The sequence below is a fragment of the Opisthocomus hoazin genome, chromosome W, assembly GCF_030867145.1.
Source record: "Opisthocomus hoazin isolate bOpiHoa1 chromosome W, bOpiHoa1.hap1, whole genome shotgun sequence".
Classification (NCBI taxonomy): domain Eukaryota; kingdom Metazoa; phylum Chordata; class Aves; order Opisthocomiformes; family Opisthocomidae; genus Opisthocomus; species Opisthocomus hoazin.
The window spans coordinates 3,588,233-3,600,455 of NC_134453.1; positions in this window are offsets into that span (position 1 = coordinate 3,588,233).

Sequence of the window (12,223 nt, forward strand, 5' to 3'; positions counted from 1 at the left end):
ACTGCTGGCACAGAGGCACAGAGACTGAGGCTGCTTGCTTGTTTTGCCACCTCAAACTTCAGACATATCATTGGGGTCCTTGTGGGCGCCTCCGGCAGCCCTGCTCTAAAAATGCGAACGTCTGCTGACACCTCTCAGCCAGAAAGAACTAGCCTGGAAAGTCGTTGCTCAGCCTCATCTGCCCATGGCACTGCTCGCACAGAGGCACAGAGACTGGTGCTGCTGACTTGACTTGCCCTCTTAAACTTCCAACGTAGCTTAGGTGGTCCGTGCCGGGCGCCTCCGGCAGCCCTGCTCTGAAAATGCGAACGTCTGCAGATAGCTCGCAGCCAGAAAGAGCTAGCCTGGAAAGCTGTTGCTCAGCCTCATCTGCCCATGGCACTGCTCACACAGAGGCACAGAGACGGGGGCTGCTTGCTTGTTTTGCCACCTCAAACTTCAGACGTAGCATTGGGGTCCTTGCTGGGCGCCTCCGGCAGCCCTGCTCTAAAAATGCGAAATCTGCTGATAGCTCTCAGCCAGAAAGAACTAGCCTGGAAAGCTGTTGCTCAGCCACATCTGCCCATGGCACTGCTCGCATAGAGGCACAGAGACTGGGGCTGCTTGCATGTCTTGCCCCCTCAAACTGCAAACGTAGCTTTGGGGGTCCGTGCCGGGCGCATCCGACAGCACTGCTCAGAAAATGCGAAAGTCTGCTGATAGCTCTCAGCCAGAAAGATCTAGCCTGGAAAGCTGTTGCTCAGCCTCATCTGCCCATGGCACTGCTCGCACAGAGGCACAGAGACTGGGGCTGCTTGCTTGTCTTGCCCCCTCAAACTTCAAACGTATCTTTGGGGTTTCTTGCAGGGGTCCTTAGGCAGCCCTGCTTCCAAAATGCTAACATCTACAGACAGCTCGCAGCCAGATGGGGCTAGCCAGGAAAGCTGTTGCTCAGCCTCATCTGCCCATGGCACTGCTCGCACAGAGGCACAGAGACTGGGGCTGCTTGCTTGTCTTGCCATTTCCGACTTCAAACGTAGCTTAGGTGTTCCGTGCCGGGTGCCTCCGGCAGCCCAGCTCTGAAAATGCGAACGTCTTCAGATAGCTCGCAGCCAGAAAGGTCTAGCGTGGAAAGCTGTTGCTCAGCCTCATCTGTCGAAGGCTCTGCTCGCACAGAGGCACAGAGACTGGGGCTGCTTGCTTATCTTGCCACCTCAAACTTTAGACGTAGCATTGGGGTCCTTGCCGGGCGCCTCCGGCAGCCCTGCTCTGAAAATGCGAACGTCTGCTGACAGCTCTCAGCCATAAAGAACTAGCCTGGAAAGTCGTTGCTCAGCCTCATCTGCCCATGGCACTGCTCACACAGAGGCACAGAGACTGGGGCTGCTTGCTTGTCTTGCCCCCTCAAACTTCAAACGTATCTTAGGTTTTCCGTGCCGGGCGCCTCCGGTAGCCCTGCTCTGATAATGCGATCATCTAGAGATAGCTCGCAGCCAGAAAGAGGTAGCCTGGAAAGCTGTTGCTTAGCCTCATCTGGCCATGGCACTGCTCGCACAAAGGCACAGAGACTGGGGGCACCTTGCTTGTTTTGCACCTCAAACTTCAAACATAACTTAGGGAGTCCGTGCCGGGCGCCTCCGGCAGCCCTGCACTGAAAATGCGAACGTCTGCAGATAGCTCGCAGCCAGAAAGGTCTAGCCTGGAAAGATGTTGCTTAGCCTCATCTGCCCACGGCACTGCTCGCACAAAGGCACAGAGACCAGGGGCTGCTTGCTTGTCTTGCCCCCTCAAACTTCAAACGTAGCTTTGGGGTTTCTTGCAGGGGTCCTTAGGCAGCCCCGCTTCCAAAATGCGAACATCTACAGATAGCTCTCAGCCAGAAAGAGCTAGCCTGGAAAGCTGTTGCTTAGCCTCATCTGCCCATGGCACTGCTCACACAGAGGCACAGAGACTGGTGCTGCTGGCTTGACTTGCCCCCTCAAACTTCAAACGTAGCTTAGGTGGTCCGTTCCGGGCGCCTCCGGCAGCCCTGCTCTGAAAATGCGAACGTCTGCAGATAGCTCGCAGCCAGAAAGAGCTAGCCTGGAAAGCTGTTGCTCAGCCTCATCTGCCCATGGCACTGCTCACACAGAGGCACAGAGACTGGGGCTGCTTGCTTGTTTTGCCACCTCAAACTTCAGACGTAGCATTGGGGTCCTTGCTGGGCGCCTCCGGCAGCCCTGCTCTAAAAATGCGAACGTCTGCTGATAGCTCTCAGCCAGAAAGAACTAACCTGGAAAGCTGTTGCTCAGCCACATCTGCCCATGGCACTGCTCGCATAGAGGCACAGAGACTGGGGCTGCTTGCATGTCTTGCAACCTCAAACTTCAAACGTAGCTTTGGGGGTCCGTGCCGGGCGCATCCGACAGCACTGCTCAGAAAATGCGAAAGTCTGCTGATAGCTCTCAGCCAGAAAGATCTAGCCTGGAAAGCTGTTGCTCAGCCTCATCTGCCCATGGCACTGCTCGCACAGAGGCACAGAGACTGGGGCTGCTTGCTTGTCTTGTCCCCTCAAACTTCAAACGTATCTTTGGGGTTTCTTGCAGGGGTCCTTAGGCAGCCCTGCTTCCAAAATGCTAACATCTACAGACAGCTCGCAGCCAGATGGGGCTAGCCAGGAAAGCTGTTGCTCAGCCTCATCTGCCCATGGCACTGCTCGCACAGAGGCACAGAGACTGGGGCTGCTTGCTTGTCTTGCCATTTCCGACTTCAAACGTAGCTTAGGTGTTCCGTGCCGGGTGCCTCCGGCAGCCCAGCTCTGAAAATGCGAACGTCTTCAGATAGCTCGCAGCCAGAAAGGTCTAGCGTGGAAAGCTGTTGCTCAGCCTCATCTGTCGAAGGCTCTGCTCGCACAGAGGCACAGAGACTGGGGCTGCTTGCTTATCTTGCCACCTCACACTTCAGACGTAGCATTGGGGTCCTTGCTGGGCGCCTCCGGCAGCCCTGCTCTGAAAATGCGAACGTCTGCTGACAGCTCTCAGCCAGAAAGAACTAGCCTGGAAAGTCGTTGCTCAGCCTCATCTGCCCATGGCACTGCTCACACAGAGGCACAGAGACTGGGGCTGCTTGCTTGTCTTGCCCCCTCAAACTTCAAACGTATCTTAGGTTTTCCGTGCCGGGCGCCTCCGGTAGCCCTGCTCTGATAATGCGATCATCTAGAGATAGCTCGCAGCCAGAAAGAGGTAGCCTGGAAAGCTGTTGCTTAGCCTCATCTGCCCATGGCACTGCTCGCACAAAGGCACAGAGACTGGGGGCACCTTGCTTGTTTTGCACCTCAAACTTCAAACATAACTTAGGGAGTCCGTGCCGGGCGCCTCCGGCAGCCCTGCACTGAAAATGCGAACGTCTGCAGATAGCTCGCAGCCAGAAAGGTCTAGCCTGGAAAGATGTTGCTTAGCCTCATCTGCCCACGGCACTGCTCGCACAAAGGCACAGAGACCAGGGGCTGCTTGCTTGTCTTGCCCCCTCAAACTTCAAACGTAGCTTTGGGGTTTCTTGCAGGGATCCTTAGGCAGCCCCGCTTCCAAAATGCGAACATCTACAGATAGCTCTCAGCCAGAAAGAGCTAGCCTGGAAAGCTGTTGCTCAGCCTCATCTGCCCATGGCACTGCTCAAACAGAGGCACAGAGACTGGGGCTGCTTGCTTGTTTTGCCACCTCAAACTTCAGACGTAGCATTGGGGTCCTTGCTGGGCGCCTCCGGCAGCCCTGCTCTAAAAATGCGAACGTCTGCTGATAGCTCTCAGCCAGAAAGAACTAACCTGGAAAGCTGTTGCTCAGCCACATCTGCCCATGGCACTGCTCGCATAGAGGCACAGAGACTGGGGCTGCTTGCATGTCTTGCAACCTGAAACTTCAAACGTAGCTTTGGGGGTCCGTGCCGGGCGCATCCGGCAGCACTGGTCAGAAAATGCGAAAGTCTGCAGATAGCTCGCAACCAGAAAGAGCTAGCCTGGAAAGCTGTTGCTTAACCTCATCTGCCCATGACACTGCTGGCACAGAAGCACAGAGACTGGGGCTGCTTGCTTGCCTTGCCACCTCCAACTTCAAACGTAGCTTTGGGGTTTGTTGCAGGAGTCCTTAGGCAGCCCTGCTTCCAAAATGCGAACGTCTGCATATAGCTCGCAGCCAGAAGGGGCTAGCCTGGAAAGCTGTTGCTTAGCCTCATCTGCCCATGGCACTGCTCACACAGAGGCACAGAGACTGCGGCTGCTGGCTTGACTTGCCCCCTCAAACTTCAAACGTAGCTTAGGTGGTCCGTGCCGGGCGCCTCCGGCAGCCCTGCTCTGAAAATGCGAACGTCTGCATATAGCTCTCAGCCAGACAGAACTAGCCTGGAAAGCTGTTGCTCAGCCTCATCTGCCCATGGCACTGCTGGCACATAGGCACAGAGACTGGGGCTGCTTGCTTGTCTTGCCCCCTCAAACTTCAAACGTAACTTTGGGAGTCGGTGCCGGGCGCCTCTGGCAGCCCTGCTCTGAAAATGCGAACGTCTGCAGATAGCTCGCAGCCAGAAAGAGCTAGCCAGGAAAGATCTTGCTCAGCCTCATCTGCCCATGACAATGCTGGCACAGAGGCACAGAGACTGGGGCTGCTTGCTTGTCTTGCCACCTCAACCTTCAAACGTAGCTTTGGGGTTTCTTGCAGGGGTCCTTAGGCAGCCCCGCTTCCAAAATGCGAACATCTACAGATAGCTCTCAGCCAGAAAGAGCTAGCCTGGAAAGCTGTTGCTTAGCCTCATCTGCCCATGGCACTGCTCACACAGAGGCACAGAGACTGGTGCTGCTGGCTTGACTTGCCCCCTCAAACTTCAAACTTAGCTTAGGTGGTCCGTGCCGGGCGCCTCCGGCAGCCCTGCTCTGAAAATGCAAACGTCTGCAGATAGCTCGCAGCCAGAAAGAGCTAGCCTGGAAAGCTGTTGCTCAGCCTCATCTGCCCATGGCACTGCTCACACAGAGGCACAGAGACTGGGGCTGCTTGCTTGTTTTGCCACCTCAAACTTCAGACGTAGCATTGGGATCCTTGCTGGGCGCCTCCAGCAGCCCTGCTCTAAAAATGCGAACGTCTGCTGATAGCTCTCAGCCAGAAAGAACTAGCCTGGAAAGCTGTTGCTCAGCCACATCTGCCCATGGCACTGCTCGCATAGAGGCACAGAGACTGGGGCTGCTTGCATGTCTTGCAACCTCAAACTTCAAACGTAGCTTTGGGGGTCCGTGCCGGGCGCATCCGACAGCACTCCTCAGAAAATGCGAAAGTCTGCAGATAGCTCGCAACCAGAAAGAGCTAGCCTGGAAAGCTGTTGCTTAACCTCATCTGCCCATGGCACTGCTTGCACAGAGGCACAGAGACTGGGGCTGCTTGCTTGTCTTGCCCCCTCAAACTTCAAACGTAGCTTAGGTGGTCCACGCCGGGCGCCTCCGGCAGCCCTGCTCTGAAAATGCGAACGTCTGCTGATAGCTCTCAGCCAGAAAGAACTAGCCTGGAAAGCTGTTGCTCAGCCTCATCTGCCCATGGCACTGCTCGCACAGAGGCACAGAGACTGGGGCTGCTTGCTTGTCTTGCCCCCTCAAACTTCAAACGTAGCTTAGGTGGTCCGTGCCGGGCGCCTCCGGCAGCCCTGCTCTGAAAATGTGAACGTCTGCAGATAGCTCGCAGCCAGAAAGAGCTAGCCTGGAAAACTGTTGCTTAGCCTCATCTGCCCATGGCACTCCTCGCACAGAGGCAAAGAGACTGGGGGCTGCTTGCTTGTCTTGCCACCTCAAACTTCAAACATAACTTTGGCTGTCCTTGCCAGGCGCCTCCGGCAGCCCTGCTCTGAAAATGCGAACGTCTGCACATAGCTCGCAGTCAGAAATATCTAGCCTGGAAAGCTGTTGCTCAGCCTCATCTGCCCATGGCACTGCTGGCACAGAGGCACAGAGACTGGGGCTGCTTGCTTGTCTTGCCCCCTCAAACTTCAAACGTAGCTTAGGTGTTCCGTGCCGGGCGCCTCCGGCAGACCTGCTCTGATAATGCGAACATCTACAGAGAGCTCGCAGCCAGAAAGAGCTAGCCTGGAAAGATGTTGCTCAGCCTCATCTTCCCATGGCACTGCTCGCACAAAGGCACAGAGACTAGGGGCTGCTTGCTTGTCTTGCCACCTCAAACTTCAAACGTAGCTTTGGGGTATCTTGCAGGGGTCCTTAGGCAGCCCCGCTTCCAAAATGCGAACATCTACAGATAGCTCGGAGCCAGAAAGAGCTAGCCTGGAAAGCTGTTGCTTAGCCTCATCTGCCCATGGCACTGCTCACACAGAGGCACAGAGACTGGGGCTGCTTGCTTGACTTGCCACCTCAAACTTCCAACGTAGCTTAGGTGGTCCGTGTCGGGCACCTCTGGCAGCTCTGCTCTGAAAACGCGAACGTCTGCAGATAGCTCGCAGCCAGAAAGAGCTAGCCTGGAAAGCTGTTGCTCAGCCTCATCTGCCCATGGCACTGCTGGCACAGAAGCACAGAGACTGGGGCTGCTTGCTTGTTTTGCCACCTCAAACTTCAGACGTAGCATTGGGGTCCTTGCTGGGCGCCTCCGGCAGCCCTGCTCTAAAAATTCGATCATCTACAGATAGCTCGCAGCCAGAAAGAGCTAGCCTGGAAAGCTTTTGCTTAGCCTCATCTGCCCATGGCACTGCTGGCACAGAGGCACAGAGACTGGGGCTGCTTGCTTGTCTTGCCCCACCAAACTTCAAATGTATCATAGGTGTTCCGTGCCGGGCGCATCCGGCAGCCCTGCTCTGATAATGCGAACATCTCCAGATAGCTCGCAGCCAGAAAGAGCTAGCCTGGAAAGCTGTTGCTTAGCCTCATCTGCCCATGGCACTGCTCGCACAAAGGCACAGAGACTGGGGCTGCTTGCTTGTCTTACCACCTCAAACTTCAAACATAACTTTGGGAGTCTGTGCCGGGCGCCTCCGGCAGCCCTGCTCTGAAAATGCGAACGTCTGCAGATAGCTCGCAGCCAGAAAGATCTAGCCTGGAAAGCTGTTGCTCAGCCTCATCTGCCCATGGCACTGCTCACACAGAGGCACAGAGACTGGGGCTGCTTGCTTGTCTTGCCACCTCCAACTTCAAACGTAGCTTTGGGGTTTCTTGCAGGGGTCCTTAGGCAGCCCTGCTTCCAAAATGCTAACATCTACAGACAGCTCGCAGCCAGATGGGGCTAGCCAGGAAAGCTGTTGCTCAGCCTCATCTGCCCATGGCACTGCTCGCACAGAGGCACAGAGACTGGGGCTGCTTGCTTGTCTTGCCACCTCCGACTTCAAAAGTAGCTTAGGTGGTCCGTGCCGGGTGCCTCCGGCAGCCCTGCTCTGAAAATGCGAACGTCTTCAGATAGCTCGCAGCCAGAAAGGTCTAGCCTGGAAAGGTGTTGCTCAGCCTCATCTGCCCATGGCACTGCTGGCACAGAGGCACAGAGACTGGGGCTGCGTGCTTATCTTGCCACCTCAAACTTCAGACGTAGCACTGGGGTCCTTGCTGGGCGCCTCCGGCAGCCCTGCTCTGAAAATGCGAACGTCTGCTGACAGCTCTCAGCCAGAAAGAACTAGCCTGGAAAGCTGTTGCTCAGCCTCATCTGCCCATGGCACTGCTCGCACAGAGGCACAGAGACTGGGGCTGCTTGCTTGTCTTGCCCCCTCAAACTTCAAACGTATCTTAGGTTTTCCGTGCCGGGCGCCTCCGGCAGCCCTGCTCTGATAATGCGATCATCTACAGATAGCTCGCAGCCAGAAAGAGCTAGCCTGGAAAGCTGTTGCTTAGCCTCATCTGCCCATGGCACTGCTCGCACAAAGGCACAGAGACTGGGGCTGCTTGCTTGCTTTGCCACCTCAAACTTCAAACATAACTTAGGGAGTCCGTGCCGGGCGCCTCCGGCAGCCCTGCTCTAAAAATGCGAACGTCTGCAGATAGCTCGCAGCCAGAAAGATCTAGCCTGGAAAGCTGTTGCTCAGCCTCATCTGCCCATGGCACTGCTGGCACAGAGGCACAGAGACTGGGGCTGCTTGCTTGTCTTGCCCCTTCAAACTTCAAATGTATCTTAGGTGGTCTGTGCAGGGCGCCTCCGGCTGCCCTGCTCTAAAAATGCGAACGTCTGCAGATAACTCGCAGCCAGAAAGGTCTAACCTGGAAAGCTGTTCCTCAGCCTCATCTGCCCATGGCACTGCTCGCACAGAGGCACAGAGACTGGGGCTGCTTGCTTGTTTTCCACCTCAAACTTCAAACGTATCCTAGGTGTTCCGTGCCGGGCGCCTCCGGCAGCCCTGCTCTGATAATGCGATCATCTACAGATAGCTCGCAGCCAGATGGGGTTAGCCAGGAAAGCTGTTGCTCAGCCTCATGTGCCCATGGCACTGCTGGCACAGAGGCACAGAGACTTGGGCTGCTTGCTTGTCTTGCCCCCTCAAACTTCAAACGTAGCTTAGGTGGTCCGTGCTGGGTGCCTCCGACAGCCCTGCTCTGAAAATGCGAACGTCTACAGATAGCTCGCAGCCAGAAATAGGTAGCCTGGAAAGCTGTTGCTCAGCCTCATCTGCCCATGGCACTGCTGGTACAGAGGCACAGAGACTGGGGCTGCTTGCTTGTTTTGCCACCTCTAACTTCAAACGTAGCATTGGGGTCCTTGCTGGGCGCCTCCGGCTGCCCTGCTCTAAAAATGCGAACGTCTGCACATAGCTCTCAGCCAGAAAGAACTAGCCTGGAAAGCTGTTGCTCAGCCTCATCTGCCCATGGCACTGCTGGCACAGAGGCACAGAGACTGGGGCTGCTTGCTTGTCTTGCCCCCTCAAACTTCAAACGTAGCTTAGGTGGTCCGTGCCGGGTGCCTCCGGCAGCCCTGCTCTGAAAATGCGAACGTCTTCAGATAGCTCGCAGCCAGAAAGGTCTAGCCAGGAAAGCTGTTGCTCAGCCTCATCTGCCCATGGCACTGCTCACACAGTGGCACAGAGACTGGGGCTGCTTGCTTATCTTGCCACCTCAAACTTCAGACGTAGCACTGGGGTCCTTGCTGGGCGCCTCCGGCAGGCCTGCTCTAAAAATGCGAACGTCTGCTGACAGCTCTCACCCAGAAAGAACTAGCCTGGAAAGCTGTTGCTCAGCCTCATCTGCCCATGGCACTGCTGGCACAGAGGCACAGAGACTGGGGCTGCTTGCTTGTCTTGCCCCCTCAAACTTCAAACGTATCTTAGGTTTTCCGTGCCGGGCGCCTCCGGTAGCCCTGCTCCGATAATGCGATCATCTACAGATAGCTCGCAGCCAGAAAGAGCTAGCCTGGAAAGCTGTTGCTCAGCCTCATCTGCCCATGGCACTGCTCGCACAAAGGCACAGAGACTGGGGCTGCTTGCTTGCTTTGCCACCTCAAACTTCAAACGTAAATTTGGGAGTCGGTGCCGGGCGCCTCTGGCAGCCCTGCTCTGAAAATGCGAACGTCTGCTGATAGCTCGCAGGCAGAAAGAGCTAGCCTGGAAAGCTGTTGCTTAGCCTCATCTGCCCATGGCACTGCTCACACAGAGGCACAGACTGGTGCTGCTTGCTTGTCTTGCCACCTCCAACTTCAAACGTAGATTAGGTGGTCCGTGCCGGGCGCCTCCGGCAGCCCTGCTCTGAAAATGTGAACGTCTGCAGATAGCTCGCAGCCAGAAAGATCTAGCCTGGAAAGCTGTTGTTCAGCCTCATCTGCCCATGGCACTGCTCACACAGAGGCACAGACACTGGGGGCTGCTTGCTTGTCTTGCCACCTCAAACTTCAGACATAACTTTGGGAGTCCGTGTCGGGCGCCTCCGGCAGCCCTGCTCTGAAAATGCGAACGTCTGCAGATAGCTCGCAGCCAGAAAGATCTAGCCTGGAAAGCTGTTGCTCAGCCTCATCTGCCCATGGCACTGCTCACACAGAGGCACAGAGACTGGGGCTGCTTGCTTGTCTTGCCCCCTCAAACTTCAAACGTAGCTTAGGTGGTCTGTGCAGGGCGCCTCCGGCTGCCCTGCTCTAAAAACGCGAACATCTGCAGGTAGCTCGCAGCCAGAAAGAGCTAGCCTGGAAAGCTGTTGCTTAGCCTCATCTGCCCATGGCACTGCTCACACAGAGGCACAGAGACTGGGGCTGCTTGCTTGTCTTGCGACCTCAAACTTCAAAAGTAACTTTGGGAGTCGGTGCCGGGCGCCTCTGGCAGCCCTGCTCTGAAAATGCCAACGTCTGCAGATAGCTCGCAGCCAGAAAGAGCTAGCCTGGAAAGCTGTTTCTCAGCCTCATCTGCCCATGGCACTGCTCGCACAGAAGCACAGAGACTGAGGCTGCTTGCTTGTTTTGCCACCTCAAACTTCAAACGTATCCTAGGTGTTCCGTGCCGGGCACCTCCGGCAGCCCTGCTCTGATAATGCGAACATCTACAGATAGCTCGCAGCCAGAAAGAACTAGCCTGGAAAGCTGTTGCTCAGCCTCATCTGCCCATGGCACTGCTCGCACAGAGGCACAGAGACTGGGGCTGCTTGCTTGTCTTGCCACCTCCGACTTCAAAAGTAGCTTAGGTGGTCCGTGCCGGGTGCCTCCGGCAGCCCTGCTCTGAAAATGCGAACGTCTTCAGATAGCTCGCAGCCAGAAAGGTCTAGCCTGGAAAGGTGTTGCTCAGCCTCATCTGCCCATGGCACTGCTGGCACAGAGGCACAGAGACTGGGGCTGCTTGCTTGTCTTGCCACCTCCAACTTCAAACATAGCTTTGGGGTTTGTTGCAGGAGTCCTTAGGCAGCCCTGCTTCCAAAATGCGAACGTCTGCATATAGCTCGCAGCCAGGAGGGGCTAGCCTGGAAAGCTGTTGCTCAGCCTCATCTGCCCATGGCACTGCTCGCAGAGAGGCACAGAGACTGCGGCTGCTTGCTTGTCTTGCCACCTCCAACTTCAAACGTAGCTTAGGTGGTCCGTACCGGACGCCTCCGGCAGCCCTGCTCTGAAAATGCGAACGTCTGCAGATAGCTCGCAGCCAGAAAGATCTAGCCTGGAAAGCTGTTGCTCAGCCTCATCTTCCCATGGCACTGCTCACACAGAGGCACAGACACTGGGGGCTGCTTGCTTGTCTTCCACCTCCAAATTCAAACGTAGCTTTGGGTTTTTCTTGCAGGGGTCCTTAGGCAGCCACGCTTCCAAAATGCGAACATCTACAGATAGCTCGCAGCCAGAAGGGGCTAGCCAGGAAAGCTGTTGCTCAGCCTCATCTGCCCATGGCACTGCTGGCACAGAGGCACAGAGACTGGGGCTGCTTGCTTGTCTTGCCCCCTCAAACTTCAAACGTAGCTTAGGTGGTCCGTGCCGGGCGCCTCCGGCAGCCCTGCTGTAAAAATGCGAACGTCTGCAGATAGCTCACAGCCAGAAAGAGCTAGCCAGGAAAGCTCTTGCTCAGCCTCATCTGCCCATGGCACTGCTCACACAGAGGCAAAGACTGGTGCTGCTTTCTTGTCTTGCCACCTCCAACTTCAAACGTAGCTTTGGGGTTTCTTTCAGAGGTCCTTAGGCAGCCCTGCTTCCAAAATGAGAACGTCTGCATATAGCTCACAGCCAGAAGGGGCTAGCCAGGAAAGTTCTTGTTCAGCCTCATCTGCCCATGGCACTGCTCGCACAGAGGCACAGAGACTGGGGCTGCTTGCTTGTCTTGCCCCCTCAAACTTCAAACGTAGCTTTGGGGGTCCGTGCCGGGCGCATCCGGCAGCCCTGCGCAGAAAATGCGAAAGTCTGCAGATAGGTCGCAGCCAGAAAGATCTAGCCTGGAAAGCTGTTGCTTAACCTCATCTGCCCATGGCACTGCTCACACAGAGGCACAGAGACTGGGGCTGCTTGCTTGTCTTGCCACCTCCAACTTCAAACGTAGCTTTGGGGTTTGTTGCAGGAGTCCTTAGGCAGCCCTGCTTCCAAAATGCGAACGTCTGCATATAGCTCGCAGCCAGAAGGGGCTAGCCTGGAAAGCTGTTGCTCAGCCTCATCTGCCCATGGCACTGCTCGCACAGAGGCACAGAGACTGCGGCTGCTTGCTTGTCTTGCCACCTCCGACTTCAAACGTAGCTTAGGTGGTCCGTGCCGGGTGCCTCCGGCAGCCCTGCTCTGAAAATGCGAACGTCTGCAGATAGTTCTCAGCCAGAAAGATCTAGCCTGGAAAGCTGTTGCTCAGCCTCATCTTCCCATGGCACTGCTCACAC